We start from the raw sequence: 23,581 nt of genomic DNA, 5'->3' as shown, positions 1-23,581 counted from the left end.
GCGTGCACGTTTTCGAGGCGGGCCCAAACTTTTTTGCAACGTGCATTTTTTAATTATTTAATTTTTTTTTTCACCATGGCGTGCACGTTTTCGAGGCGGGGGTCAGTGTTTGGGGTCCGAGGGCTTGTGCATGCACGTGAAGGATGAGCATACGGGAGAAAGGGGCGCCCAGTATGGAATATATGCTTAGTTTTTGCATGGGATGACGGGTGCGATCATACCGGCACTAATGCACCGGATCCCATCAGAACTCCGAAGTTAAACGTGCTTGGGCGAGAGTAGTACTAAGATGGGTGACCTCTTGGGAAGTCCTCGTATTGCACCCCCAAACTTTTTTGCAACGTGCATTTTTTAATTATTTAATTTTTTTTTTCACCATGGCGTGCACGTTTTCGAGGCGGGGGTCAGTGTTTGGGGTCCGGGGGCTTGTGCATGCACGTGAAGGATGAGCATACGGGAGAAAGGGGCGCCCAGTATGGAATATATGCTTAGTTTTTGCATGGGATGACGGGTGCGATCATACCAGCACTAATGCACCGGATCCCATCAGAACTCCGAAGTCAAACGTGCTTGGGCGAGAGTAGTACTAAGATGGGTGACCTCTTGGGAAGTCCTCGCGTTGCACCCCCAAACTTTTTTGCAACGTGCATTTTTTAATTATTTAATTTTTTTTTCACCATGGCGTGCACGTTTTCGAGGCGGGCCCAAACTTTTTTGCAACGTGCATTTTTTAATTATTTAATTTTTTTTTCACCATGGCGTGCACGTTTTCGAGGCGGGGGTCAGTGTTTGGGGTCCGGGGGCTTGTGCATGCACGTGAAGGATGAGCATACGGGAGAAAGGGGCGCCCAGTATGGAATATATGCTTAGTTTTTGCATGGGATGACGGGTGCGATCATACCAGCACTAATGCACCGGATCCCATCAGAACTCTGAAGTTAAACGCGCTTGGGCGAGAGTAGTACTAAGATGGGTGACCTCTTGGGAAGTCCTCGTGTTGCACCCCCAAACTTTTTTGCAACGTGCATTTTTTAATTATTTAATTTTTTTTTCACCATGGCGTGCACGTTTTCGAGGCGGGCCCAAACTTTTTTGCAACGTGCATTTTTTAATTATTTAATTTTTTTTTCACCATGGCGTGCACGTTTTCGAGGCGGGGGTCAGTGTTTGGGGTCCGGGGGCTTGTGCATGCACGTGAAGGATGAGCATACGGGAGAAAGGGGCGGCCAGTATGGAATATATGCTTAGTTTTTGCATGGGATGACGGGTGCGATCATACCAGCACTAATGCACCGGATCCCATCAGAACTCCGAAGATAAACGTGCTTGGGCGAGAGTAGTACTAAGATGGGTGACCTCTTGGGAAGTCCTCGTGTTGCACCCCCAAACTTTTTTGCAACGTGCATTTTTTAATTATTTAATTTTTTTTTCACCATGGCGTGCACGTTTTCGAGGCGGGCCCAAACTTTTTTGCAACGTGCATTTTTTAATTATTTAATTTTTTTTTCACCATGGCGTGCACGTTTTCGAGGCGGGGGTCAGTGTTTGGGGTCCGGGGGCTTGTGCATGCACGTGAAGGATGAGCATACGGGAGAAAGGGGCGCCCAGTATGGAATATATGCTTAGTTTTTGCATGGGATGACGGGTGCGATCATACCAGCACTAATGCACCGGATCCCATCAGAACTCCGAAGTTAAACGTGCTTGGGCGAGAGTAGTACTAAGATGGGTGACCTCTTGGGAAGTCCTCGTGTTGCACCCCCAAACTTTTTTGCAACGTGCATTTTTTAATTATTTAATTTTTTTTTTCACCATGGCGTGCATGTTTTCGAGGCGGGGGTCAGTGTTTGGGGTCCGGGGGCTTGTGCATGCACGTGAAGGATGAGCATACGGGAGAAAGGGGCGCCCAGTATGGAATATATGCTTAGTTTTTGCATGGGATGACGGGTGCGATCATACCAGCACTAATGCACCGGATCCCATCAGAACTCCGAAGTTAAACGTGCTTGGGCGAGAGTAGTACTAAGATGGGTGACCTCTTCGGAAGTCCTCGTGTTGCACCCCCAAACTTTTTTGCAACGTGCATTTTTTAATTATTTAATTTTTTTTTTCACCATGGCGTGCATGTTTTCGAGGCGGGTGTCAGTGTTTGGGGTCCGGGGGCTTGTGCATGCACGTGAAGGATGAGCATACGGGAGAAAGGGGCGCCCAGTATGGAATATATGCTTAGTTTTTGCATGGGATGACGGGTGCGATCATACCAGCACTAAAGCACCGGATCCCATCAGAACTCCGAAGTTAAACGTGCTTGGGCGAGAGTAGTACTAAGATGGGTGACCTCTTCGGAAGACCTCGTGTTGCACCCCCAAACTTTTTTGCAACGTGCATTTTTTAATTATTTAATTTTTTTTTCACCATGGCGTGCACGTTTTCGAGGCGGGCCCAAACTTTTTTGCAACGTGCATTTTTTAATTATTTAATTTTTTTTTCACCATGGCGTGCACGTTTTCGAGGCGGGCCCAAACTTTTTTGCAACGTGCATTTTTTAATTACTTAATTTTTTTTTTCACCATGGCGTGCACGTTTTCGAGGCGGGGGTCAGTGTTTGGGGTCCGGGGGCTTGTGCATGCACGTGAAGGATGAGCATACGGGAGAAAGGGGCGCCCAGTATGGAATATATGCTTAGTTTTTGCATGGGATGACGGGTGCGATCATACCAGCACTAATGCACCGTATCCCATCAGAACTCCGAAGATAAACGTGCTTGGGCGAGAGTAGTACTAAGATGGGTGACCTCTTGGGAAGTCCTCGTGTTGCACCCCCAAACTTTTTTGCAACGTGCATTTTTTAATTATTTAATTTTTTTTCACCATGGCGTGCACGTTTTCGAGGCGGGCCCAAACTTTTTTGCAACGTGCATTTTTTAATTATTTAATTTTTTTTTTCACCATGGCGTGCACGTTTTCGAGGCGGGGGTCAGTGTTTGGGGTCCGAGGGCTTGTGCATGCACGTGAAGGATGAGCATACGGGAGAAAGGGGCGCCCAGTATGGAATATATGCTTAGTTTTTGCATGGGATGACGGGTGCGATCATACCGGCACTAATGCACCGGATCCCATCAGAACTCCGAAGTTAAACGTGCTTGGGCGAGAGTAGTACTAAGATGGGTGACCTCTTGGGAAGTCCTCGTATTGCACCCCCAAACTTTTTTGCAACGTGCATTTTTTAATTATTTAATTTTTTTTTTCACCATGGCGTGCACGTTTTCGAGGCGGGGGTCAGTGTTTGGGGTCCGGGGGCTTGTGCATGCACGTGAAGGATGAGCATACGGGAGAAAGGGGCGCCCAGTATGGAATATATGCTTAGTTTTTGCATGGGATGACGGGTGCGATCATACCAGCACTAATGCACCGGATCCCATCAGAACTCCGAAGTCAAACGTGCTTGGGCGAGAGTAGTACTAAGATGGGTGACCTCTTGGGAAGTCCTCGCGTTGCACCCCCAAACTTTTTTGCAACGTGCATTTTTTAATTATTTAATTTTTTTTTCACCATGGCGTGCACGTTTTCGAGGCGGGCCCAAACTTTTTTGCAACGTGCATTTTTTAATTATTTAATTTTTTTTTCACCATGGCGTGCACGTTTTCGAGGCGGGGGTCAGTGTTTGGGGTCCGGGGGCTTGTGCATGCACGTGAAGGATGAGCATACGGGAGAAAGGGGCGCCCAGTATGGAATATATGCTTAGTTTTTGCATGGGATGACGGGTGCGATCATACCAGCACTAATGCACCGGATCCCATCAGAACTCTGAAGTTAAACGCGCTTGGGCGAGAGTAGTACTAAGATGGGTGACCTCTTGGGAAGTCCTCGTGTTGCACCCCCAAACTTTTTTGCAACGTGCATTTTTTAATTATTTAATTTTTTTTTCACCATGGCGTGCACGTTTTCGAGGCGGGCCCAAACTTTTTTGCAACGTGCATTTTTTAATTATTTAATTTTTTTTTCACCATGGCGTGCACGTTTTCGAGGCGGGGGTCAGTGTTTGGGGTCCGGGGGCTTGTGCATGCACGTGAAGGATGAGCATACGGGAGAAAGGGGCGGCCAGTATGGAATATATGCTTAGTTTTTGCATGGGATGACGGGTGCGATCATACCAGCACTAATGCACCGGATCCCATCAGAACTCCGAAGATAAACGTGCTTGGGCGAGAGTAGTACTAAGATGGGTGACCTCTTGGGAAGTCCTCGTGTTGCACCCCCAAACTTTTTTGCAACGTGCATTTTTTAATTATTTAATTTTTTTTTCACCATGGCGTGCACGTTTTCGAGGCGGGCCCAAACTTTTTTGCAACGTGCATTTTTTAATTATTTAATTTTTTTTTCACCATGGCGTGCACGTTTTCGAGGCGGGGGTCAGTGTTTGGGGTCCGGGGGCTTGTGCATGCACGTGAAGGATGAGCATACGGGAGAAAGGGGCGCCCAGTATGGAATATATGCTTAGTTTTTGCATGGGATGACGGGTGCGATCATACCAGCACTAATGCACCGGATCCCATCAGAACTCCGAAGTTAAACGTGCTTGGGCGAGAGTAGTACTAAGATGGGTGACCTCTTGGGAAGTCCTCGTGTTGCACCCCCAAACTTTTTTGCAACGTGCATTTTTTAATTATTTAATTTTTTTTTTCACCATGGCGTGCATGTTTTCGAGGCGGGGGTCAGTGTTTGGGGTCCGGGGGCTTGTGCATGCACGTGAAGGATGAGCATACGGGAGAAAGGGGCGCCCAGTATGGAATATATGCTTAGTTTTTGCATGGGATGACGGGTGCGATCATACCAGCACTAATGCACCGGATCCCATCAGAACTCCGAAGTTAAACGTGCTTGGGCGAGAGTAGTACTAAGATGGGTGACCTCTTCGGAAGTCCTCGTGTTGCACCCCCAAACTTTTTTGCAACGTGCATTTTTTAATTATTTAATTTTTTTTTTCACCATGGCGTGCATGTTTTCGAGGCGGGTGTCAGTGTTTGGGGTCCGGGGGCTTGTGCATGCACGTGAAGGATGAGCATACGGGAGAAAGGGGCCCCCAGTATGGAATATATGCTTAGTTTTTGCATGGGATGACGGGTGCGATCATACCAGCACTAAAGCACCGGATCCCATCAGAACTCCGAAGTTAAACGTGCTTGGGCGAGAGTAGTACTAAGATGGGTGACCTCTTCGGAAGACCTCGTGTTGCACCCCCAAACTTTTTTGCAACGTGCATTTTTTAATTATTTAATTTTTTTTTCACCATGGCGTGCACGTTTTCGAGGCGGGCCCAAACTTTTTTGCAACGTGCATTTTTTAATTATTTAATTTTTTTTTCACCATGGCGTGCACGTTTTCGAGGCAGGGGTCAGTGTTTGGGGTCCGGGGGCTTGTGCATGCACGTGAAGGATGAGCATACGGGAGAAAGGGGCGCCCAGTATGGAATATATGCTTAGTTTTTGCATGGGATGACGGGTGCGATCATACCAGCACTAATGCACCGGATCCCATCAGAACTCCGAAGTTAAACGTGCTTGGGCGAGAGTAGTACTAAGATGGGTGACCTCTTGGGAAGTCCTCGTGTTGCACCCCTAAAATTTTTTATAACATGCATTTTTTAATTATTTAATTTTTTTTTCACCATGGCGTGCACGTTTTCGAGGCGGGCCCAAACTTTTTTGCAACGTGCATTTTTTAATTATTTAATTTTTTTTCACCATGGCGTGCACGTTTTCGAGGCGGGGGTCAGTGTTTGGGGTCCGGGGGCTTGTGCATGCACGTGAAGGATGAGCATACGGGAGAAAGGGGCGCCCAGTATGGAATATATGCTTAGTTTTTGCATGTGATGACGGGTGCGATCATACCAGCACTAATGCACCGGATCCCATCAGAACTCCGAAGTGAAACGTGCTTGGGCGAGAGTAGTACTAAGATGGGTGACCTCTTGGGAAGTCCTCGTGTTGCACCCCCAAACTTTTTTGCAACGTGCATTTTTTAATTATTTAATTTTTTTTTTCACCATGGCGTGCATGTTTTCGAGGCGGGGGTCAGTGTTTGGGGTCCGGGGGCTTGTGCATGCACGTGAAGGATGAGCATACGGGAGAAAGTGGCGCCCAGTATGGAATATATGCTTAGTTTTTGCATGGGATGACGGGTGCGATCATACCAGCACTAATGCACCGGATCCCATCAGAACTCCGAAGTTAAACGTGCTTGGGCGAGAGTAGTACTAAGATGGGTGACCTCTTGGGAAGTCCTCGTGTTGCACCCCCAAACTTTTTTGCAACGTGCATTTTTTAATTATTTAATTTTTTTTTCACCATGGCGTGCACGTTTTCGAGGCGGGCCCAAACTTTTTTGCAACGTGCATTTTTTAATTATTTAATTTTTTTTTCACCATGGCGTGCACGTTTTCGAGGCGGGGGTCAGTGTTTGGGGTCCGGGGGCTTGTGCATGCACGTGAAGGATGAGCATACGGGAGAAAGGGGCGCCCAGTATGGAATATATGCTTAGTTTTTGCATGGGATGACAGGTGCGATCATACCAGCACTAATGCACCGGATCCCATCAGAACTCCGAAGTTAAACGTGCTTGGGCGAGAGTAGTACTAAGATGGGTGACCTCTTGGGAAGTCCTCGTGTTGCACCCCTAAACTTTTTTGCAACGTGCATTTTTTAATTATTTAATTTTTTTTTCACCATGGCTTGCACGTTTTCGAGGCGGGCCCAAACTTTTTTGCAACGTGCATTTTTTAATTATTTAATTTTTTTTCACCATGGCGTGCACGTTTTCGAGGCGGGGGTCAGTGTTTGGGGTCCGGGGGCTTGTGCATGCACGTGAAGGATGAGCATACGGGAGAAAGGGGCGCCCAGTATGGAATATATGCTTAGTTTTTGCATGGGATGACGGGTGCGATCATACCAGCACTAATGCACCGGATCCCATCAGAACTCCGAAGTTAAACGTGCTTGGGCGAGAGTAGTACTAAGATGGGTGACCTCTTGGGAAGTCCTCGTGTTGCACCCCTAAACTTTTTTATAACGTGCATTTTTTAATTATTTAATTTTTTTTTCACCATGGCGTGCACGTTTTCGAGGCGGGCCCAAACTTTTTTGCAACGTGCATTTTTTAATTATTAAATTTTTTTTCACCATGGCGTGCACGTTTTCGAGGCGGGGGTCAGTGTTTGGGGTCCGGGGGCTTGTGCATGCACGTGAAGGATGAGCATACGGGAGAAAGGGGCGCCCAGTATGGAATATATGCTTAGTTTTTGCATGTGATGACGGGTGCGATCATACCAGCACTAATGCACCGGATCCCATCAGAACTCCGAAGTTAAACGTGCTTGGGCGAGAGTAGTACTAAGATGGGTGACCTCTTGGGAAGTCCTCGTGTTGCACCCCCTAACTTTTTTGCAACGTGCATTTTTTAATTATTTAATTTTTTTTTTCACCATGGCGTGCATGTTTTCGAGGCGGGGGTCAGTGTTTGGGGTCCGGGGGCTTGTGCATGCACGTGAAGGATGAGCATACGGGAGAAAGTGGCGCCCAGTATGGAATATATGCTTAGTTTTTGCATGGGATGACGGGTGCGATCATACCAGCACTAATGCACCGGATCCCATCAGAACTCCGAAGTTAAACATGCTTGGGCGAGAGTAGTACTAAGATGGGTGACCTCTTGGGAAGTCCTCGTGTTGCACCCCCAAACTTTTTTGCAACGTGCATTTTTTAATTATTTAATTTTTTTTTCACCATGGCGTGCACGTTTTCGAGGCGGGCCCAAACTTTTTTGCAACGTGCATTTTTTAATTATTTAATTTTTTTTTCACCATGGCGTGCACGTTTTCGAGGCGGGGGTCAGTGTTTGGGGTCCGGGGGCTTGTGCATGCACGTGAAGGATGAGCATACGGGAGAAAGGGGCGCCCAGTATGGAATATATGCTTAGTTTTTGCATGGGATGACAGGTGCGATCATACCAGCACTAATGCACCGGATCCCATCAGAACTCCGAAGTTAAACGTGCTTGGGCGAGAGTAGTACTAAGATGGGTGACCTCTTGGGAAGTCCTCGTGTTGCACCCCTAAACTTTTTTGCAACGTGCATTTTTTAATTATTTAATTTTTTTTTCACCATGGCTTGCACGTTTTCGAGGCGGGCCCAAACTTTTTTGCAACGTGCATTTTTTAATTATTTAATTTTTTTTCACCATGGCGTGCACGTTTTCGAGGCGGGGGTCAGTGTTTGGGGTCCGGGGGCTTGTGCATGCACGTGAAGGATGAGCATACGGGAGAAAGGGGCGCCCAGTATGGAATATATGCTTAGTTTTTGCATGGGATGACGGGTGCGATCATACCAGCACTAATGCACCGGATCCCATCAGAACTCCAAAGTTAAACGTGCTTGGGCGAGAGTAGTACTAAGATGGGTGACCTCTTGGGAAGTCCTCGTGTTGCACCCCTAAACTTTTTTATAACGTGCATTTTTTAATTATTTAATTTTTTTTTCACCATGGCGTGCACGTTTTCGAGGCGGGCCCAAACTTTTTTGCAACGTGCATTTTTTAATTATTAAATTTTTTTTCACCATGGCGTGCACGTTTTCGAGGCGGGGGTCAGTGTTTGGGGTCCGGGGGCTTGTGCATGCACGTGAAGGATGAGCATACGGGAGAAAGGGGCGCCCAGTATGGAATATATGCTTAGTTTTTGCATGGGATGACGGGTGCGATCATACCAGCACTAATGCACCGGATCCCATCAGAACTCCAAAGATAAACGTGCTTGGGCGAGAGTAGTACTAAGATGGGTGACCTCTTGGGAAGTCCTCGTGTTGCACCCCCAAACTTTTTTGCAACGTGCATTTTTTAATTATTTAATTTTTTTTTTCACCATGGCGTGCATGTTTTCGAGGCGGGGGTCAGTGTTTGGGGTCCGGGGGCTTGTGCATGCACGTGAAGGATGAGCATACGGGAGAAAGGGGCGCCCAGTATGGAATATATGCTTAGTTTTTGCATGTGATGACGGGTGCGATCATACCAGCACTAATGCACCGGATCCCATCAGAACTCCGAAGATAAACGTGCTTGGGCGAGAGTAGTACTAAGATGGTTGACCTCTTGGGAAGTCCTCGTGTTGCACCCCCAAACTTTTTTGCAACGTGCATTTTTTAATTATTTAATTTTTTTTTTCACCATGGCGTGCATGTTTTCGAGGCGGGGGTCAGTGTTTGGGGTCCGGGGGCTTGTGCATGCACGTGAAGGATGAGCATACGGGAGAAAGGGGCGCCCAGTATGGAATATATGCTTAGTTTTTGCATGGGATGACGGGTGCGATCATACCAGCACTAATGCACCGGATCCCATCAGAACTCCGAAGATAAACGTGCTTGGGCGAGAGTAGTACTAAGATGGGTGACCTCTTGGGAAGTCCTCATGTTGCACCCCCAAACTTTTTTGCAACGTGCATTTTTTAATTATTTAATTTTTTTTTCACCATGGCGTGCACGTTTTCGAGGCGGGCCCAAACGTTTTTGCAACGTGCATTTTTTAATTATTTAATTTTTTTTTCACCATGGCGTGCACGTTTTCGAGGCGGGGGTCAGTGTTTGGGGTCCGGGGGCTTGTGCATGCACGTGAAGGATGAGCATACGGGAGAAAGGGGCGCCCAGTATGGAATATATGCTTAGTTTTTGCATGGGATGACGGGTGCGATCATACCAGCACTAATGCACCGGATCCCATCAGAACTCCGAAGTTAAACGTGCTTGGGCGAGAGTAGTACTAAGATGGGTGACCTCTTGGGAAGTCCGCGTGTTGCACCCCTAAACTTTTTTATAACGTGCATTTTTTAATTATTTAATTTTTTTTTCATCATGGCGTGCACGTTTTCGAGGCGGGCCCAAACTTTTTTGCAACGTGCATTTTTTAATTATTTAATTTTTTTTCACCATGGCGTGCACGTTTTCGAGGCGGGGGTCAGTGTTTGGGGTCCGGGGGCTTGTGCATGCACGTGAAGGATGAGCATACGAGAGAAAGGGGCGCCCAGTATGGAATATATGCTTAGTTTTTGCATGTGATGACGGGTGCGATCATACCAGCACTAATGCACCGGATCCCATCAGAACTCCGAAGTTAAACGTGCTCGGGCGAGAGTAGTACTAAGATGGGTGACCTCTTGGGAAGTCCTCGTGTTGCACCCCTAAACTTTTTTGCAACGTGCATTTTTTAATTATTTAATTTTTTTTTCACCATGGCGTGCACGTTTTCGAGGCGGGCCCAAACTTTTTTGCAACGTGCATTTTTTAATTTTTTAATTTTTTTTTCACCATGGCGTGCACGTTTTCGAGGCGGGGGTCAGTGTTTGGGGTCCGGGGGCTTGTGCATGCACGTGAAGGATGAGCATACGGGAGAAAGGGGCGCCCAGTATGGAATATATGCTTAGTTTTTGCATGTGATGACGGGTGCGATCATACCAGCACTAATGCACCGGATCCCATCAGAACTCCGAAGTTAAACGTGCTTGGGCGAGAGTAGTACTAAGATGGTTGACCTCTTGGGAAGTCCTCGTGTTGCACCCCCAAACTTTTTTGCAACGTGCATTTTTTAATTATTTAATTTTTTTTTTCACCATGGCGTGCATGTTTTCGAGGCGGGGGTCAGTGTTTGGGGTCCGGGGGCTTGTGCATGCACGTGAAGGATGAGCATACGGGAGAAAGGGGCGCCCAGTATGGAATATATGCTTAGTTTTTGCATGGGATGATGGGTGCGATCATACCAGCACTAATGCACCGGATCCCATCAGAACCCCAAAGTTAAACGTGCTTGGGCGAGAGTAGTACTAAGATGGGTGACCTCTTCGGAAGTCCTCGTGTTGCACCCCCAAACTTTTTTGCAACGTGCATTTTTTAATTATTTAATTTTTTTTTCACCATGGCGTGCACGTTTTCGAGGCGGGCCCAAACTTTTTTGCAACGTGCATTTTTTAATTATTTAATTTTTTTTTCACCATGGCGTGCACGTTTTCGAGGCGGGGGTCAGTGTTTGGGGTCCGGGGGCTTGTGCATGCACGTGAAGGATGAGCATACGGGAGAAAGGGGCGCCCAGTATGGAATATATGCTTAGTTTTTGCATGGGATGACGGGTGCGATCATACCAGCACTAATGCACCGGATCCCATCAGAACTCCGAAGTTAAACGTGCTTGGGCGAGAGTAGTACTAAGATGGGTGACCTCTTGGGAAGTCCTCGTGTTGCACCCCTAAACTTTTTTGCAACGTGCATTTTTTAATTATTTAATTTTTTTTTCACCATGGCGTGCACGTTTTCGAGGCGGGCCCAAACTTTTTTGCAACGTGCATTTTTTAATTATTTAATTTTTTTTCACCATGGCGTGCACGTTTTCGAGGCGGGGGTGTGTTTGGGGTCCGGGGGCTTGTGCATGCACGTGAAGGATGAGCATACGGGAGAAAGGAACTCCGAAGTTAAACGTGCTTGGGCGAGAGTAGTACTAAGATGGTTGACCTCTTGGGAAGTCCTCGTGTTGCACCCCCAAACTTTTTTGCAACGTGCATTTTTTAATTATTTAATTTTTTTTTTCACCATGGCGTGCATGTTTTCGAGGCGGGGGTCAGTGTTTGGGGTCCGGGGGCTTGTGCATGCACGTGAAGGATGAGCATACGGGAGAAAGGGGCGCCCAGTATGGAATATATGCTTAGTTTTTGCATGGGATGACGGGTGCGATCATACCAGCACTAATGCACCGGATCCCATCAGAACTCCGAAGTTAAACGTGCTTGGGCGAGAGTAGTACTAAGATGGGTGACCTCTTCGGAAGTCCTCGTGTTGCACCCCCAAACTTTTTTGCAACGTGCATTTTTTAATTATTTAATTTTTTTTTTCACCATGGCGTGCATGTTTTCGAGGCGGGTGTCAGTGTTTGGGGTCCGGGGGCTTGTGCATGCACGTGAAGGATGAGCATACGGGAGAAAGGGGCGCCCAGTATGGAATATATGCTTAGTTTTTGCATGGGATGACGGGTGCGATCATACCAGCACTAATGCACCGGATCCCATCAGAACTCCGAAGTTAAACGTGCTTGGGCGAGAGTAGTACTAAGATGGGTGACCTCTTCGGAAGTCCTCGTGTTGCACCCCCAAACTTTTTTGCAACGTGCATTTTTTAATTATTTAATTTTTTTTTCACCATGGCGTGCACGTTTTCGAGGCGGGCCCAAACTTTTTTACAACGTGCATTTTTTAATTATTTAATTTTTTTTTCACCATGGCGTGCACGTTTTCGAGGCAGGGGTCAGTGTTTGGGGTCCGGGGGCTTGTGCATGCACGTGAAGGATGAGCATACGGGAGAAAGGGGCGCCCAGTATGGAATATATGCTTAGTTTTTGCATGGGATGACGGGTGCGATCATACCAGCACTAATGCACCGGATCCCATCAGAACTCCGAAGTTAAACGTGCTTGGGCGAGAGTAGTACTAAGATGGGTGACCTCTTGGGAAGTCCTCGTGTTGCACCCCTAAACTTTTTTATAACGTGCATTTTTTTATTATTTAATTTTTTTTTCACCATGGCGTGCACGTTTTCGAGGCGGGCCCAAACTTTTTTGCAACGTGCATTTTTTAATTATTTAATTTTTTTTTCACCATGGCGTGCACGTTTTCGAGGCGGGGGTCAGTGTTTGGGGTCCGGGGGCTTGTGCATGCACGTGAAGGATGAGCATACGGGAGAAAGGGGCGCCCAGTATGGAATATATGCTTAGTTTTTGCATGTGATGACGGGTGCGATCATACCAGCACTAATGCACCGGATCCCATCAGAACTCCGAAGTTAAACGTGCTTGGGCGAGAGTAGTACTAAGATGGTTGACCTCTTGGGAAGTCCTCGTGTTGCACCCCCAAACTTTTTTGCAACGTGCATTTTTTAATTATTTAATTTTTTTTTTCACCATGGCGTGCATGTTTTCGAGGCGGGGGTCAGTGTTTGGGGTCCGGGGGCTTGTGCATGCACGTGAAGGATGAGCATACGGGAGAAAGGGGCGCCCAGTATGGAATATATGCTTAGTTTTTGCATGGGATGACGGGTGCGATCATACCAGCACTAATGCACCGGATCCCATCAGAACCCCAAAGTTAGACGTGCTTGGGCGAGAGTAGTACTAAGATGGGTGACCTCTTCGGAAGTCCTCGTGTTGCACCCCCAAACTTTTTTGCAACGTGCATTTTTTAATTATTTAATTTTTTTTTCACCATGGCGTGCACGTTTTCGAGGCGGGCCCAAACTTTTTTGCAACGTGCATTTTTTAATTATTTAATTTTTTTTTCACCATGGCGTGCACGTTTTCGAGGCGGGGGTCAGTGTTTGGGGTCCGGGGGCTTGTGCATGCACGTGAAGGATGAGCATACGGGAGAAAGGGGCGCCCAGTATGGAATATATGCTTAGTTTTTGCATGGGATGACGGGTGCGATCATACCAGCACTAATGCACCGGATCCCATCAGAACTCCGAAGTTAAACGTGCTTGGGCGAGAGTAGTACTAAGATGGGTGACCTCTTGGGAAGTCCTCGTGTTGCACCCCTAAACTTTTTTGCAACGTGCATTTTTTAATTATTTAATTTTTTTTTCACCATGGCGTGCACGTTTTCGAGGCGGGCCCAAACTTTTTTGCAACGTGCATTTTTTAATTATTTAATTTTTTTTCACCATGGCGTGCACGTTTTCGAGGCGGGGGTGTGTTTGGGGTCCGGGGGCTTGTGCATGCACGTGAAGGATGAGCATACGGGAGAAAGGAACTCCGAAGTTAAACGTGCTTGGGCGAGAGTAGTACTAAGATGGTTGACCTCTTGGGAAGTCCTCGTGTTGCACCCCCAAACTTTTTTGCAACGTGCATTTTTTAATTATTTAATTTTTTTTTTCACCATGGCGTGCATGTTTTCGAGGCGGGGGTCAGTGTTTGGGGTCCGGGGGCTTGTGCATGCACGTGAAGGATGAGCATACGGGAGAAAGGGGCGCCCAGTATGGAATATATGCTTAGTTTTTGCATGGGATGACGGGTGCGATCATACCAGCACTAATGCACCGGATCCCATCAGAACTCCGAAGTTAAACGTGCTTGGGCGAGAGTAGTACTAAGATGGGTGACCTCTTCGGAAGTCCTCGTGTTGCACCCCCAAACTTTTTTGCAACGTGCATTTTTTAATTATTTAATTTTTTTTTTCACCATGGCGTGCATGTTTTCGAGGCGGGTGTCAGTGTTTGGGGTCCGGGGGCTTGTGCATGCACGTGAAGGATGAGCATACGGGAGAAAGGGGCGCCCAGTATGGAATATATGCTTAGTTTTTGCATGGGATGACGGGTGCGATCATACCAGCACTAATGCACCGGATCCCATCAGAACTCCGAAGTTAAACGTGCTTGGGCGAGAGTAGTACTAAGATGGGTGACCTCTTCGGAAGTCCTCGTGTTGCACCCCCAAACTTTTTTGCAACGTGCATTTTTTAATTATTTAATTTTTTTTTCACCATGGCGTGCACGTTTTCGAGGCGGGCCCAAACTTTTTTACAACGTGCATTTTTTAATTATTTAATTTTTTTTTCACCATGGCGTGCACGTTTTCGAGGCAGGGGTCAGTGTTTGGGGTCCGGGGGCTTGTGCATGCACGTGAAGGATGAGCATACGGGAGAAAGGGGCGCCCAGTATGGAATATATGCTTAGTTTTTGCATGGGATGACGGGTGCGATCATACCAGCACTAATGCACCGGATCCCATCAGAACTCCGAAGTTAAACGTGCTTGGGCGAGAGTAGTACTAAGATGGGTGACCTCTTGGGAAGTCCTCGTGTTGCACCCCTAAACTTTTTTATAACGTGCATTTTTTTATTATTTAATTTTTTTTTCACCATGGCGTGCACGTTTTCGAGGCGGGCCCAAACTTTTTTGCAACGTGCATTTTTTAATTATTTAATTTTTTTTTCACCATGGCGTGCACGTTTTCGAGGCGGGGGTCAGTGTTTGGGGTCCGGGGGCTTGTGCATGCACGTGAAGGATGAGCATACGGGAGAAAGGGGCGCCCAGTATGGAATATATGCTTAGTTTTTGCATGTGATGACGGGTGCGATCATACCAGCACTAATGCACCGGATCCCATCAGAACTCCGAAGTTAAACGTGCTTGGGCGAGAGTAGTACTAAGATGGGTGACCTCTTTTGAAGTCCTCGTGTTGCACCCCCAAACTTTTTTGCAACGTGCATTTTTTAATTATTTAATTTTTTTTTTCACCATGGCGTGCATGTTTTCGAGGCGGGGGTCATTGTTTGGGGTCCGGGGGCTTGTGCATGCACGTGAAGGATGAGCATACGGGAGAAAGGGGCGCCCAGTATGGAATATATGCTTAGTTTTTGCATTGGATGACGGGTGCGATCATACCAGCACTAATGCACCGGATCCCATCAGAACTCCGAAGTTAAACGTGCTTGGGCGAGAGTAGTACTAAGATGGGTGACCTCTTGGGAAGTCCTCGTGTTGCACCCCCAAACTTTTTTGCAACGTGCATTTTTTAATTATTTAATTTTTTTTTCACCATGGCGTGCACGTTTTCGAGGCGGGCCCAAACTTTTTTGCAACGTGCATTTTTTAATTATTTAATTTTTTTTCACCATGGCGTGCACGTTTTCGAGGCGGGGGTCAGTGTTTGGGGTCTGGGGGCTTGTGCATGCACGTGAAGGATGAGCATACGGGAGAAAGGGGCGCCCAGTATGGAATATATGCTTAGTTTTTGCATGGGATGACGGGTGCGATCATACGAGCACTAATCCACCGGATCCCATCAGAACTCCGAAGTTAAACGTGCTTGGGCGAGAGTAGTACTAAGATGGGTGACCTCTTGGGAAGTCCTCGTGTTGCACCCCTAAACTTTTTTGCAACGTGCATTTTTTAATTATTTAATTTTTTTTTCACCATGGCTTGCACGTTTTCGAGGCGGGCCCAAACTTTTTTGCAACGTGCATTTTTTAATTATTTAATTTTTTTTCACCATGGCGTGCACGTTTTCGAGGCGGGGGTCAGTGTTTGGGGTCCGGGGGCTTGTGCATGCACGTGAAGGATGAGCATACGGGAGAAAGGGGCGCCCAGTATGGAATATATGCTTAGTTTTTGCATGGGATGACGGGTGCGATCATACCAGCACTAATGCACCGGATCCCATCAGAACTCCGAAGTTAAACGTGCTTGGGCGAGAGTAGTACTAAGATGGGTGACCTCTTGGGAAGTCCTCGTGTTGCACCCCTAAACTTTTTTATAACGTGCATTTTTTAATTATTTAATTTTTTTTTCAACATGGCGTGCACGTTTTCGAGGCGGGCCCAAACTTTTTTGCAACGTGCATTTTTTAATTATTTAATTTTTTTTCACCATGGCGTGCACGTTTTCGAGGCGGGGGTCAGTGTTTGGGGTCCGGGGGCTTGTGCATGCACGTGAAGGATGAGCATACGGGAGAAAGGGGCGCCCAGTATGGAATATATGCTTAGTTTTTGCATGTGATGACGGGTGCGATCATACCAGCACTAATGCACCGGATCCCATCAGAACTCCGAAGTTAAACGTGCTTGGGCGAGAGTAGTACTAAGATGGTTGACCTCTTGGGAAGTCCTCGTGTTGCACCCCCAAACTTTTTTGCAACGTGCATTTTTTAATTATTTAATTTTTTTTTCACCATGGCGTGCACGTTTTCGAGGCGGGCCCAAACTTTTTTGCAACGTGCATTTTTTAATTATTTAATTTTTTTTTCACCATGGCGTGCACGTTTTCGAGGCGGGGGTCAGTGTTTGGGGTCCGGGGGCTTGTGCATGCACGTGAAGGATGAGCATACGGGAGAAAGGGGCGCCCAGTATGGAATATATGCTTAGTTTTTGCATGGGATGACGGGTGCGATCATACCAGCACTAATGCACCGGATCCCATCAGAACTCCGAAGTTAAACGTGCTTGGGCGAGAGTAGTACTAAGATGGGTGACCTCTTGGGAAGTCCTCGTGTTGCACCCCTAAACTTTTTTGCAACGTGCATTTTTTAATTATTTAATTTTTTTTGCACCATGGCGTGCACGTTTTCGAGGCGGGCCCAAACTTTTTTGCAACGTGCATTTTTTAATTATTTAATTTTTTTTTTCACCATGGCGTGCACGTTTTCGAGGCGGGGGTCAGTGTTTGGGGTCCGGGGGCTTGTGCATGCACGTGAAGGATGAGCATACGGGAGAAAGGGGCGCCCAGTATGGAATATATGCTTAGTTTTTGCATGTGATGACGGGTGCGATCATACCAGCCCTAATGCACCGGATCCCATCAGAACTCCGAAGTTAAACGTGCTTGGGCGAGAGTAGTACTAAGATGGTTGACCTCTTGGGAAGTCCTCGTGTTGCACCCCCAAACTTTTTTGCAACGTGCATTTTTTAATTATTTAATTTTTTTTTCACCATGGCGTGCACGTTTTCGAGGCGGGCCCAAACTTTTTTGCAACGTGCATTTTTTAATTATTTAATTTTTTTTTCACCATGGCGTGCACGTTTTCGAGGCAGGGGTCAGTGTTTGGGGTCCGGGGGCTTGTGCATGCACGTGAAGGATGAGCATACGGGAGAAAGGGGCGCCCAGTATGGAATATATGCTTAGTTTTTGCATAGGATGACGGGTGCGATCATACCAGCACTAATACACCGGATCCCATCAGAACTCCGAAGTTAAACGTGCTTGGGCGAGAGTAGTACTAAGATGGGTGACCTCTTGGGAAGTCCTCGTGTTGCACCCCTAAACTTTTTTATAACGTGCATTTTTTAATTATTTAATTTTTTTTTCACCATGGCGTGCACGTTTTCGAGGCGGGCCCAAACTTTTTTGCAACGGGCATTTTTTAATTATTTAATTTTTTTTTCACCATGGCGTGCACGTTTTCGAGGCGGGGGTCAGTGTTTGGGGTCCGGGGGCTTGTGCATGCACGTGAAGGATGAGCATACGGGAGAAAGGGGCGCCCAGTATGGAATATATGCTTAGTTTTTGCATGTGATGACGGGTGCGATCATACCAGCACTAATGCACCGGATCCCATCAGAACTCCGAAGTTAAACGTGCTTGGGCGAGAGTAGTACTAAGATGGGTGACCTCTTGGGAAGTCCTCGTGTTGCACCCCCAAACTTTTTTGCAACGTGCATTTTTTAATTATTTAATTTTTTTTTTCACCATGGCGTGCATGTTTTCGAGGCGGGGGTCATTGTTTGGGGTCCGGGGGCTTGTGCATGCACGTGAAGGATGAGCATACGGGAGAAAAGGGCGCCCAGTATGGAATATATGCTTAGTTTTTGCATTGGATGACGGGTGCGATCATACTAGCACTAATGCACCGGATCCCATCAGAACTCCGAAGTTAAACATGCTTGGGCGAGAGTAGTACTAAGATGGGTGACCTCTTGGGAAGTCCTCGTGTTGCACCCCCAAACTTTTTTGCAACGTGCATTTTTTAATTATTTAATTTTTTTTTCACCATGGCGTGCACGTTTTCGAGGCGGGCCCAAACTTTTTTGCAACGTGCATTTTTTAATTATTTAATTTTTTTTTCACCATGGCGTGCACGTTTTCGAGGCGGGGGTCAGTGTTTGGGGTCTGGGGGCTTGTGCATGCACGTGAAGGATGAGCATACGGGAGAAAGGGGCGCCCAGTATGGAATATATGCTTAGTTTTTGCATGGGATGACGGGTGCGATCATACCAGCACTAATGCACCGGATCCCATCAGAACTCCGAAGTTAAACGTGCTTGGGCGAGAGTAGTACTAAGATGGGTGACCTCTTGGGAAGTCCTCGTGTTGCACCCCTAAACTTTTTTGCAACGTGCATTTTTTAATTATTTAATTTTTTTTTCACCATGGCTTGCACGTTTTCGAGGCGGGCCCAAACTTTTTTGCAACGTGCATTTTTTAATTATTTAATTTTTTTTCACCATGGCGTGCACGTTTTCGAGGCGGGGGTCAGTGTTTGGGGTCCGGGGGCTTGTGCATGCACGTGAAGGATGAGCATACGGGAGAAAGGGGCGCCCAGTATGGAATATATGCTTAGTTTTTGCATGGGATGACGGGTGCGATCATACCAGCACTAATGCACCGGATCCCATCAGAACTCCGAAGCTAAACGTGCTTGGGCGAGAGTAGTACTAAGATGGGTGACCTCTTGGGAAGTCCTCGTGTTGCACCCCTAAACTTTTTTATAACGTGCTCGGAAGTCCTCAACAGGCAACGGTCCTCACCTTATCACTAAATATAGATTCTACGGCCACGTTGTGAGCGGGGCCTGAGGCCCTACTTAGTTGACTGACAATGACAAAGGCTTGCGAGATAGCAAATACAAGCTACAAGCACGATAGGATACCAAATACAAGCTACAAGCACGATAGGATACCAAATAGAAGCACGGTAAGATGGGATACCAAATAGAAGCACGGTAAGATGGGATAGGTGGCACAATTCTCGATTCAGGGAAGAAATTATAGATTCAGGGAATAAGATGGGATAGGTGGCACAATGGTACGAGTCTTAGTTCGGTGTTACCGGTCGACTAAGTAAGAATTAGGCTAAAAGACTAGCATGCCATATCTATTATCTAGATCCAAGCCAAGAATAAGTGAGAGCAAGCTTAAGCACAGAAATCGAATAGGCTGTGAGGGAGCTAAAAGAGATTGGCAATAAGAATACAGAGGTGCCTAGCTTTTTAACAGCAGCAAATCGGCATATCACCACTTCTATTCTTAGGCATCCTAACATTCCAGGTCCTTGGACCGGTCGCGAGGATTCGATCAGCTTTCATTCGATTTCTCCCAACGAGTTAGCAGAATCAACTGATTGAACAGGATTACTAAAATTGAAATCATGGCCCCATAAGTCCAGAGACCTAGCCTTCCTTCCTCGATTCCCCGCATCTAAGCCCGGAAAAGCCTACATTGATTCCTTGCACGAATAATTATTTAATTTTTTTTTCAACATGGCGTGCACGTTTTCGAGGCGGGCCCAAACTTTTTTGCAACGTGCATTTTTTAATTATTTAATTTTTTTTCACCATGGCGTGCACGTTTTCGAGGCGGGGGTCAGTGTTTGGGGTCCGGGGGCTTGTGCATGCACGTGAAGGATGAGCATACGGGAGAAAGGGGCGCCCAGTATGGAATATATGCTTAGTTTTTGCATGTGATGACGGGTGCGATCATACCAGCACTAATGCACCGGATCCCATCAGAACTCCGAAGTTAAACGTGCTTGGGCGAGAGTAGTACTAAGATGGTTGACCTCTTGGGAAGTCCTCGTGTTGCACCCCCAAACTTTTTTGCAACGTGCATTTTTTAATTATTTAATTTTTTTTTCACCATGGCGTGCACGTTTTCGAGGCGGGCCCAAACTTTTTTGCAACGTGCATTTTTTAATTATTTAATTTTTTTTTCACCATGGCGTGCACGTTTTCGAGGCGGGGGTCAGTGTTTGGGGTCCGGGGGCTTGTGCATGCACGTGAAGGATGAGCATACGGGAGAAAGGGGCGCCCAGTATGGAATATATGCTTAGTTTTTGCATGGGATGACGGGTGCGATCATACCAGCACTAATGCACCGGATCCCATCAGAACTCCGAAGTTAAACGTGCTTGGGCGAGAGTAGTACTAAGATGGGTGACCTCTTGGGAAGTCCTCGTGTTGCACCCCTAAACTTTTTTGCAACGTGCATTTTTTAATTATTTAATTTTTTTTTCACCATGGCGTGCACGTTTTCGAGGCGGGCCCAAACTTTTTTGCAACGTGCATTTTTTAATTATTTAATTTTTTTTTTCACCATGGTGTGCACGTTTTCGAGGCGGGGGTCAGTGTTTGGGGTCCGGGGGCTTGTGCATGCACGTGAAGGATGAGCATACGGGAGAAAGGGGCGCCCAGTATGGAATATATGCTTAGTTTTTGCATGTGATGACGGGTGCGATCATACCAGCCCTAATGCACCGGATCCCATCAGAACTCCGAAGTTAAACGTGCTTGGGCGAGAGTAGTACTAAGATGGTTGACCTCTTGGGAAGTCCTCGTGTTGCACCCCCAAACTTTTTTGCAACGTGCATTTTTTAATTATTTAATTTTTTTTTTCACCATGGCGTGCATGTTTTCGAGGCGGGGGTCAGTGTTTGGGGTCCGGGGGCTTGTGCATGCACGTGAAGGATGAGCATACGGGAGAAAGGGGCGCCCAGTATGGAATATATGCTTAGTTTTTGCATGGGATGACGGGTGCGATCATACCAGCACTAATGCACCGGATCCCATCAGAACTCCGAAGTTAAACGTGCTTGGGCGAGAGTAGTACTAAGATGGGTGACCTCTTGGGAAGTCCTCGTGTTGCACGCCCAAACTTTTTTGCAACGTGCATTTTTTAATTATTTAATTTTTTTTTCACCATGGCGTGCACGTTTTCGAGGCGGGCCCAAACTTTTTTGCAACGTGCATTTTTTAATTATTTAATTTTTTTTTCACCATGGCGTGCACGTTTTCGAGGCGGGGGTCAGTGTTTGGGGTCCGGGGGCTTGTGCATGCACGTGAAGGATGAGCATACGGGAGAAAGGGGCGCCCAGTATGGAATATATGCTTAGTTTTTTGCATGGGATGACGGGTGCGATCATACCAGCACTAATGCACCGGATCCCATCAGAACTCCGAAGTTAAACATGCTTGGGCGAGAGTAGTACTAAGATGGGTGACCTCTTGGGAAGTCCTCGTGTTGCACCCCTAAACTTTTTTGCAACGTGCATTTTTTAATTATTTAATTTTTTTTTCACCATGGCGTGCACGTTTTCGAGGCGGGCCCAAACTTTTTTGCAACGTGCATTTTTTAATTATTTAATTTTTTTTTTCACCATGGCGTGCACGTTTTCGAGGCGGGGGTCAGTGTTTGGGGTCCGGGGGCTTGTGCATGCACGTGAAGGATGAGCATACGGGAGAAAGGGGCGCCCAGTATGGAATATATGCTTAGTTTTTGCATGTGATGACGGGTGCGATCATACCAGCACTAATGCACCGGATCCCATCAGAACTCCGAAGTAAAACGTGCTTGGGCGAGAGTAGTACTAAGATGGTTGACCTCTTGGGAAGTCCTCGTGTTGCACCCCCAAACTTTTTTGCAACGTGCATTTTTTAATTATTTAATTTTTTTTTTCACCATGGCGTGCATGTTTTCGAGGCGGGGGTCAGTGTTTGGGGTCCGGGGGCTTGTGCATGCACGTGAAGGATGAGCATACGGGAGAAAGGGGCGCCCAGTATGGAATATATGCTTAGTTTTTGCATGGGATGACGGGTGCGATCATACCAGCACTAATGCACCGGATCCCATCAGAACCCCGAAGTTAAACGTGCTTGGGCGAGAGTAGTACTAAGATGGGTGACCTCTTCGGAAGTCCTCGTGTTGCACCCCCAAACTTTTTTGCAACGTGCATTTTTTAATTATTTAATTTTTTTTTCACCATGGCGTGCACGTTTTCGAGGCGGGGGTCAGTGTTTGGGGTCCGGGGGCTTGTGCATGCACGTGAAGGATGAGCATACGGGAGAAAGGGGCGCCCAGTATGGAATATATGCTTAGTTTTTGCATGGGATGACGGGTGCGATCATACCAGCACTAATGCACCGGATCCCATCAGAACTCCGAAGATAAACGTGCTTGGGCGAGAGTAGTACTAAGATGGGTGACCTCTTGGGAAGTCCTCGTGTTGCACCCCTAAACTTTTTTGCAACGTGCATTTTTTAATTATTTAATTTTTTTTTCACCATGGCGTGCACGTTTTCGAGGCGGGCCCAAACTTTTTTGCAACGTGCATTTTTTAATTATTTAATTTTTTTTCACCATGGCGTGCACGTTTTCGAGGCGGGGGTCAGTGTTTGGGGTCCGGGGGCTTGTGCATGCACGTGAAGGATGAGCATACGGGAGAAAGGGGCGCCCAGTATGGAATATATGCTTAGTTTTTGCATGTGATGACGGGTGCGATCATACCAGCACTAATGCACCGGATCCCATCAGAACTCCGAAGTTAAACGTGCTTGGGCGAGAGTAAGTAATAAGATGGTTGACCTCTTGGGAAGTCCTCGTGTTGCACCCCCAAACTTTTTTGCAACGTGCATTTTTTAATTATTTAATTTTTTTTTCACCATGGCGTGCATGTTTTCGAGGCGGGGGTCAGTGTTTGGGGTCCGGGGGCTTGTGTATGCACGTGAAGGATGAGCATACGGGAGAAAGGGGCGCCCAGTATGGAATATATGCTTAGTTTTTGCATGGGATGACGGGTGCGATCATACCAGCACTAATGCACCGGATCCCATCAGAACTCCGAAGTTAAACGTGCTTGGGCGAGAGTAGTACTAAGATGGGTGACCTCTTCGGAAGTCCTCGTGTTGCACCCCCAAACTTTTTTGCAACGTGCATTTTTTAATTATTTAATTTTTTTTTTCACCATGGCGTGCATGTTTTCGAGGCGGGGGTCAGTGTTTGGGGTCCGGGGGCTTGTGCATGC

The 23,581-nt window shown here is 46.9% G+C and overlaps 63 non-coding genes across 63 annotated transcripts; all 63 read left to right on the top strand.

Annotated features, from left to right (window-relative positions):
* The first annotated feature begins 207 nt into the window (after positions 1–207).
* On the top strand, positions 208–326 carry LOC136211645 (5S ribosomal RNA). Its single transcript, XR_010678840.1, has one exon. It is a non-coding gene; the product is annotated as a 5S ribosomal RNA (ribosomal RNA).
* A 183-nt stretch (positions 327–509) lies between these two features.
* LOC136213742 (5S ribosomal RNA) lies at positions 510–628 on the top strand. The gene has a single exon (XR_010680847.1). It is a non-coding gene; the product is annotated as a 5S ribosomal RNA (ribosomal RNA).
* Positions 629–887: 259 nt separating this feature from the next.
* LOC136214573 (5S ribosomal RNA) lies at positions 888–1,006 on the top strand. Its single transcript, XR_010681652.1, has one exon. It is a non-coding gene; the product is annotated as a 5S ribosomal RNA (ribosomal RNA).
* Positions 1,007–1,265: 259 nt separating this feature from the next.
* LOC136212913 (5S ribosomal RNA) lies at positions 1,266–1,384 on the top strand. The gene has a single exon (XR_010680053.1). It is a non-coding gene; the product is annotated as a 5S ribosomal RNA (ribosomal RNA).
* A 259-nt stretch (positions 1,385–1,643) lies between these two features.
* LOC136211254 (5S ribosomal RNA) lies at positions 1,644–1,762 on the top strand. Its single transcript, XR_010678466.1, has one exon. It is a non-coding gene; the product is annotated as a 5S ribosomal RNA (ribosomal RNA).
* Positions 1,763–1,945: 183 nt separating this feature from the next.
* LOC136213166 (5S ribosomal RNA) lies at positions 1,946–2,064 on the top strand. The gene has a single exon (XR_010680293.1). It is a non-coding gene; the product is annotated as a 5S ribosomal RNA (ribosomal RNA).
* Positions 2,065–2,247: 183 nt separating this feature from the next.
* On the top strand, positions 2,248–2,366 carry LOC136212021 (5S ribosomal RNA). Its single transcript, XR_010679200.1, has one exon. It is a non-coding gene; the product is annotated as a 5S ribosomal RNA (ribosomal RNA).
* Positions 2,367–2,703: 337 nt separating this feature from the next.
* LOC136215247 (5S ribosomal RNA) lies at positions 2,704–2,822 on the top strand. The gene has a single exon (XR_010682295.1). It is a non-coding gene; the product is annotated as a 5S ribosomal RNA (ribosomal RNA).
* Positions 2,823–3,081: 259 nt separating this feature from the next.
* Positions 3,082–3,200, top strand: LOC136211644 (5S ribosomal RNA). The gene has a single exon (XR_010678839.1). It is a non-coding gene; the product is annotated as a 5S ribosomal RNA (ribosomal RNA).
* A 183-nt stretch (positions 3,201–3,383) lies between these two features.
* On the top strand, positions 3,384–3,502 carry LOC136213740 (5S ribosomal RNA). Its single transcript, XR_010680846.1, has one exon. It is a non-coding gene; the product is annotated as a 5S ribosomal RNA (ribosomal RNA).
* Positions 3,503–3,761: 259 nt separating this feature from the next.
* On the top strand, positions 3,762–3,880 carry LOC136214571 (5S ribosomal RNA). Its single transcript, XR_010681651.1, has one exon. It is a non-coding gene; the product is annotated as a 5S ribosomal RNA (ribosomal RNA).
* A 259-nt stretch (positions 3,881–4,139) lies between these two features.
* LOC136212912 (5S ribosomal RNA) lies at positions 4,140–4,258 on the top strand. Its single transcript, XR_010680052.1, has one exon. It is a non-coding gene; the product is annotated as a 5S ribosomal RNA (ribosomal RNA).
* Positions 4,259–4,517: 259 nt separating this feature from the next.
* On the top strand, positions 4,518–4,636 carry LOC136211253 (5S ribosomal RNA). Its single transcript, XR_010678465.1, has one exon. It is a non-coding gene; the product is annotated as a 5S ribosomal RNA (ribosomal RNA).
* Positions 4,637–4,819: 183 nt separating this feature from the next.
* On the top strand, positions 4,820–4,938 carry LOC136213165 (5S ribosomal RNA). Its single transcript, XR_010680292.1, has one exon. It is a non-coding gene; the product is annotated as a 5S ribosomal RNA (ribosomal RNA).
* A 183-nt stretch (positions 4,939–5,121) lies between these two features.
* On the top strand, positions 5,122–5,240 carry LOC136212020 (5S ribosomal RNA). The gene has a single exon (XR_010679199.1). It is a non-coding gene; the product is annotated as a 5S ribosomal RNA (ribosomal RNA).
* Positions 5,241–5,499: 259 nt separating this feature from the next.
* LOC136211252 (5S ribosomal RNA) lies at positions 5,500–5,618 on the top strand. Its single transcript, XR_010678464.1, has one exon. It is a non-coding gene; the product is annotated as a 5S ribosomal RNA (ribosomal RNA).
* Positions 5,619–5,876: 258 nt separating this feature from the next.
* On the top strand, positions 5,877–5,995 carry LOC136212060 (5S ribosomal RNA). Its single transcript, XR_010679235.1, has one exon. It is a non-coding gene; the product is annotated as a 5S ribosomal RNA (ribosomal RNA).
* A 183-nt stretch (positions 5,996–6,178) lies between these two features.
* LOC136211251 (5S ribosomal RNA) lies at positions 6,179–6,297 on the top strand. The gene has a single exon (XR_010678463.1). It is a non-coding gene; the product is annotated as a 5S ribosomal RNA (ribosomal RNA).
* Positions 6,298–6,556: 259 nt separating this feature from the next.
* LOC136212418 (5S ribosomal RNA) lies at positions 6,557–6,675 on the top strand. Its single transcript, XR_010679577.1, has one exon. It is a non-coding gene; the product is annotated as a 5S ribosomal RNA (ribosomal RNA).
* A 258-nt stretch (positions 6,676–6,933) lies between these two features.
* Positions 6,934–7,052, top strand: LOC136211249 (5S ribosomal RNA). Its single transcript, XR_010678462.1, has one exon. It is a non-coding gene; the product is annotated as a 5S ribosomal RNA (ribosomal RNA).
* Positions 7,053–7,310: 258 nt separating this feature from the next.
* Positions 7,311–7,429, top strand: LOC136211248 (5S ribosomal RNA). The gene has a single exon (XR_010678461.1). It is a non-coding gene; the product is annotated as a 5S ribosomal RNA (ribosomal RNA).
* A 183-nt stretch (positions 7,430–7,612) lies between these two features.
* Positions 7,613–7,731, top strand: LOC136213378 (5S ribosomal RNA). The gene has a single exon (XR_010680493.1). It is a non-coding gene; the product is annotated as a 5S ribosomal RNA (ribosomal RNA).
* Positions 7,732–7,990: 259 nt separating this feature from the next.
* On the top strand, positions 7,991–8,109 carry LOC136212417 (5S ribosomal RNA). The gene has a single exon (XR_010679576.1). It is a non-coding gene; the product is annotated as a 5S ribosomal RNA (ribosomal RNA).
* Positions 8,110–8,367: 258 nt separating this feature from the next.
* LOC136212870 (5S ribosomal RNA) lies at positions 8,368–8,486 on the top strand. The gene has a single exon (XR_010680011.1). It is a non-coding gene; the product is annotated as a 5S ribosomal RNA (ribosomal RNA).
* A 258-nt stretch (positions 8,487–8,744) lies between these two features.
* LOC136214426 (5S ribosomal RNA) lies at positions 8,745–8,863 on the top strand. Its single transcript, XR_010681512.1, has one exon. It is a non-coding gene; the product is annotated as a 5S ribosomal RNA (ribosomal RNA).
* Positions 8,864–9,046: 183 nt separating this feature from the next.
* On the top strand, positions 9,047–9,165 carry LOC136214421 (5S ribosomal RNA). The gene has a single exon (XR_010681507.1). It is a non-coding gene; the product is annotated as a 5S ribosomal RNA (ribosomal RNA).
* A 183-nt stretch (positions 9,166–9,348) lies between these two features.
* LOC136214898 (5S ribosomal RNA) lies at positions 9,349–9,467 on the top strand. The gene has a single exon (XR_010681963.1). It is a non-coding gene; the product is annotated as a 5S ribosomal RNA (ribosomal RNA).
* Positions 9,468–9,726: 259 nt separating this feature from the next.
* Positions 9,727–9,845, top strand: LOC136211893 (5S ribosomal RNA). The gene has a single exon (XR_010679078.1). It is a non-coding gene; the product is annotated as a 5S ribosomal RNA (ribosomal RNA).
* A 258-nt stretch (positions 9,846–10,103) lies between these two features.
* On the top strand, positions 10,104–10,222 carry LOC136211895 (5S ribosomal RNA). The gene has a single exon (XR_010679080.1). It is a non-coding gene; the product is annotated as a 5S ribosomal RNA (ribosomal RNA).
* A 259-nt stretch (positions 10,223–10,481) lies between these two features.
* Positions 10,482–10,600, top strand: LOC136212854 (5S ribosomal RNA). Its single transcript, XR_010679995.1, has one exon. It is a non-coding gene; the product is annotated as a 5S ribosomal RNA (ribosomal RNA).
* A 183-nt stretch (positions 10,601–10,783) lies between these two features.
* On the top strand, positions 10,784–10,902 carry LOC136215473 (5S ribosomal RNA). The gene has a single exon (XR_010682514.1). It is a non-coding gene; the product is annotated as a 5S ribosomal RNA (ribosomal RNA).
* Positions 10,903–11,161: 259 nt separating this feature from the next.
* Positions 11,162–11,280, top strand: LOC136211247 (5S ribosomal RNA). The gene has a single exon (XR_010678460.1). It is a non-coding gene; the product is annotated as a 5S ribosomal RNA (ribosomal RNA).
* Positions 11,281–11,753: 473 nt separating this feature from the next.
* LOC136213164 (5S ribosomal RNA) lies at positions 11,754–11,872 on the top strand. Its single transcript, XR_010680291.1, has one exon. It is a non-coding gene; the product is annotated as a 5S ribosomal RNA (ribosomal RNA).
* Positions 11,873–12,055: 183 nt separating this feature from the next.
* LOC136213163 (5S ribosomal RNA) lies at positions 12,056–12,174 on the top strand. The gene has a single exon (XR_010680290.1). It is a non-coding gene; the product is annotated as a 5S ribosomal RNA (ribosomal RNA).
* Positions 12,175–12,433: 259 nt separating this feature from the next.
* Positions 12,434–12,552, top strand: LOC136211246 (5S ribosomal RNA). The gene has a single exon (XR_010678459.1). It is a non-coding gene; the product is annotated as a 5S ribosomal RNA (ribosomal RNA).
* Positions 12,553–12,811: 259 nt separating this feature from the next.
* LOC136212853 (5S ribosomal RNA) lies at positions 12,812–12,930 on the top strand. Its single transcript, XR_010679994.1, has one exon. It is a non-coding gene; the product is annotated as a 5S ribosomal RNA (ribosomal RNA).
* Positions 12,931–13,113: 183 nt separating this feature from the next.
* On the top strand, positions 13,114–13,232 carry LOC136215716 (5S ribosomal RNA). The gene has a single exon (XR_010682748.1). It is a non-coding gene; the product is annotated as a 5S ribosomal RNA (ribosomal RNA).
* A 259-nt stretch (positions 13,233–13,491) lies between these two features.
* On the top strand, positions 13,492–13,610 carry LOC136211245 (5S ribosomal RNA). The gene has a single exon (XR_010678458.1). It is a non-coding gene; the product is annotated as a 5S ribosomal RNA (ribosomal RNA).
* A 473-nt stretch (positions 13,611–14,083) lies between these two features.
* On the top strand, positions 14,084–14,202 carry LOC136213162 (5S ribosomal RNA). Its single transcript, XR_010680289.1, has one exon. It is a non-coding gene; the product is annotated as a 5S ribosomal RNA (ribosomal RNA).
* A 183-nt stretch (positions 14,203–14,385) lies between these two features.
* On the top strand, positions 14,386–14,504 carry LOC136213161 (5S ribosomal RNA). Its single transcript, XR_010680288.1, has one exon. It is a non-coding gene; the product is annotated as a 5S ribosomal RNA (ribosomal RNA).
* A 259-nt stretch (positions 14,505–14,763) lies between these two features.
* Positions 14,764–14,882, top strand: LOC136211243 (5S ribosomal RNA). Its single transcript, XR_010678457.1, has one exon. It is a non-coding gene; the product is annotated as a 5S ribosomal RNA (ribosomal RNA).
* A 259-nt stretch (positions 14,883–15,141) lies between these two features.
* Positions 15,142–15,260, top strand: LOC136214055 (5S ribosomal RNA). The gene has a single exon (XR_010681153.1). It is a non-coding gene; the product is annotated as a 5S ribosomal RNA (ribosomal RNA).
* A 183-nt stretch (positions 15,261–15,443) lies between these two features.
* Positions 15,444–15,562, top strand: LOC136211241 (5S ribosomal RNA). Its single transcript, XR_010678455.1, has one exon. It is a non-coding gene; the product is annotated as a 5S ribosomal RNA (ribosomal RNA).
* Positions 15,563–15,820: 258 nt separating this feature from the next.
* Positions 15,821–15,939, top strand: LOC136214730 (5S ribosomal RNA). The gene has a single exon (XR_010681805.1). It is a non-coding gene; the product is annotated as a 5S ribosomal RNA (ribosomal RNA).
* A 258-nt stretch (positions 15,940–16,197) lies between these two features.
* On the top strand, positions 16,198–16,316 carry LOC136211240 (5S ribosomal RNA). Its single transcript, XR_010678454.1, has one exon. It is a non-coding gene; the product is annotated as a 5S ribosomal RNA (ribosomal RNA).
* Positions 16,317–16,574: 258 nt separating this feature from the next.
* Positions 16,575–16,693, top strand: LOC136212852 (5S ribosomal RNA). Its single transcript, XR_010679993.1, has one exon. It is a non-coding gene; the product is annotated as a 5S ribosomal RNA (ribosomal RNA).
* Positions 16,694–16,952: 259 nt separating this feature from the next.
* Positions 16,953–17,071, top strand: LOC136211239 (5S ribosomal RNA). Its single transcript, XR_010678453.1, has one exon. It is a non-coding gene; the product is annotated as a 5S ribosomal RNA (ribosomal RNA).
* A 260-nt stretch (positions 17,072–17,331) lies between these two features.
* Positions 17,332–17,450, top strand: LOC136214781 (5S ribosomal RNA). The gene has a single exon (XR_010681853.1). It is a non-coding gene; the product is annotated as a 5S ribosomal RNA (ribosomal RNA).
* A 259-nt stretch (positions 17,451–17,709) lies between these two features.
* On the top strand, positions 17,710–17,828 carry LOC136211646 (5S ribosomal RNA). The gene has a single exon (XR_010678841.1). It is a non-coding gene; the product is annotated as a 5S ribosomal RNA (ribosomal RNA).
* Positions 17,829–18,087: 259 nt separating this feature from the next.
* Positions 18,088–18,206, top strand: LOC136211238 (5S ribosomal RNA). Its single transcript, XR_010678452.1, has one exon. It is a non-coding gene; the product is annotated as a 5S ribosomal RNA (ribosomal RNA).
* Positions 18,207–18,389: 183 nt separating this feature from the next.
* LOC136214469 (5S ribosomal RNA) lies at positions 18,390–18,508 on the top strand. The gene has a single exon (XR_010681554.1). It is a non-coding gene; the product is annotated as a 5S ribosomal RNA (ribosomal RNA).
* Positions 18,509–18,767: 259 nt separating this feature from the next.
* Positions 18,768–18,886, top strand: LOC136211237 (5S ribosomal RNA). Its single transcript, XR_010678451.1, has one exon. It is a non-coding gene; the product is annotated as a 5S ribosomal RNA (ribosomal RNA).
* Positions 18,887–19,144: 258 nt separating this feature from the next.
* On the top strand, positions 19,145–19,263 carry LOC136211737 (5S ribosomal RNA). The gene has a single exon (XR_010678928.1). It is a non-coding gene; the product is annotated as a 5S ribosomal RNA (ribosomal RNA).
* A 990-nt stretch (positions 19,264–20,253) lies between these two features.
* Positions 20,254–20,372, top strand: LOC136212850 (5S ribosomal RNA). Its single transcript, XR_010679991.1, has one exon. It is a non-coding gene; the product is annotated as a 5S ribosomal RNA (ribosomal RNA).
* Positions 20,373–20,631: 259 nt separating this feature from the next.
* Positions 20,632–20,750, top strand: LOC136211236 (5S ribosomal RNA). The gene has a single exon (XR_010678450.1). It is a non-coding gene; the product is annotated as a 5S ribosomal RNA (ribosomal RNA).
* A 260-nt stretch (positions 20,751–21,010) lies between these two features.
* On the top strand, positions 21,011–21,129 carry LOC136214779 (5S ribosomal RNA). The gene has a single exon (XR_010681851.1). It is a non-coding gene; the product is annotated as a 5S ribosomal RNA (ribosomal RNA).
* A 183-nt stretch (positions 21,130–21,312) lies between these two features.
* LOC136212489 (5S ribosomal RNA) lies at positions 21,313–21,431 on the top strand. Its single transcript, XR_010679642.1, has one exon. It is a non-coding gene; the product is annotated as a 5S ribosomal RNA (ribosomal RNA).
* Positions 21,432–21,691: 260 nt separating this feature from the next.
* Positions 21,692–21,810, top strand: LOC136213377 (5S ribosomal RNA). Its single transcript, XR_010680492.1, has one exon. It is a non-coding gene; the product is annotated as a 5S ribosomal RNA (ribosomal RNA).
* Positions 21,811–22,070: 260 nt separating this feature from the next.
* LOC136214156 (5S ribosomal RNA) lies at positions 22,071–22,189 on the top strand. Its single transcript, XR_010681251.1, has one exon. It is a non-coding gene; the product is annotated as a 5S ribosomal RNA (ribosomal RNA).
* Positions 22,190–22,372: 183 nt separating this feature from the next.
* Positions 22,373–22,491, top strand: LOC136215013 (5S ribosomal RNA). Its single transcript, XR_010682070.1, has one exon. It is a non-coding gene; the product is annotated as a 5S ribosomal RNA (ribosomal RNA).
* A 182-nt stretch (positions 22,492–22,673) lies between these two features.
* LOC136212911 (5S ribosomal RNA) lies at positions 22,674–22,792 on the top strand. The gene has a single exon (XR_010680051.1). It is a non-coding gene; the product is annotated as a 5S ribosomal RNA (ribosomal RNA).
* A 258-nt stretch (positions 22,793–23,050) lies between these two features.
* LOC136215552 (5S ribosomal RNA) lies at positions 23,051–23,170 on the top strand. Its single transcript, XR_010682591.1, has one exon. It is a non-coding gene; the product is annotated as a 5S ribosomal RNA (ribosomal RNA).
* Positions 23,171–23,352: 182 nt separating this feature from the next.
* LOC136213160 (5S ribosomal RNA) lies at positions 23,353–23,471 on the top strand. Its single transcript, XR_010680287.1, has one exon. It is a non-coding gene; the product is annotated as a 5S ribosomal RNA (ribosomal RNA).
* Positions 23,472–23,581: the final 110 nt, after the last annotated feature.

The sequence above is a fragment of the Euphorbia lathyris genome, chromosome 1, assembly GCF_963576675.1.
Source record: "Euphorbia lathyris chromosome 1, ddEupLath1.1, whole genome shotgun sequence".
Taxonomy (NCBI): domain Eukaryota; kingdom Viridiplantae; phylum Streptophyta; class Magnoliopsida; order Malpighiales; family Euphorbiaceae; genus Euphorbia; species Euphorbia lathyris.
The sequence above is the reverse complement of the archived record's forward strand: the minus strand, read 5'-3'. Positions and strand labels throughout refer to the sequence as shown.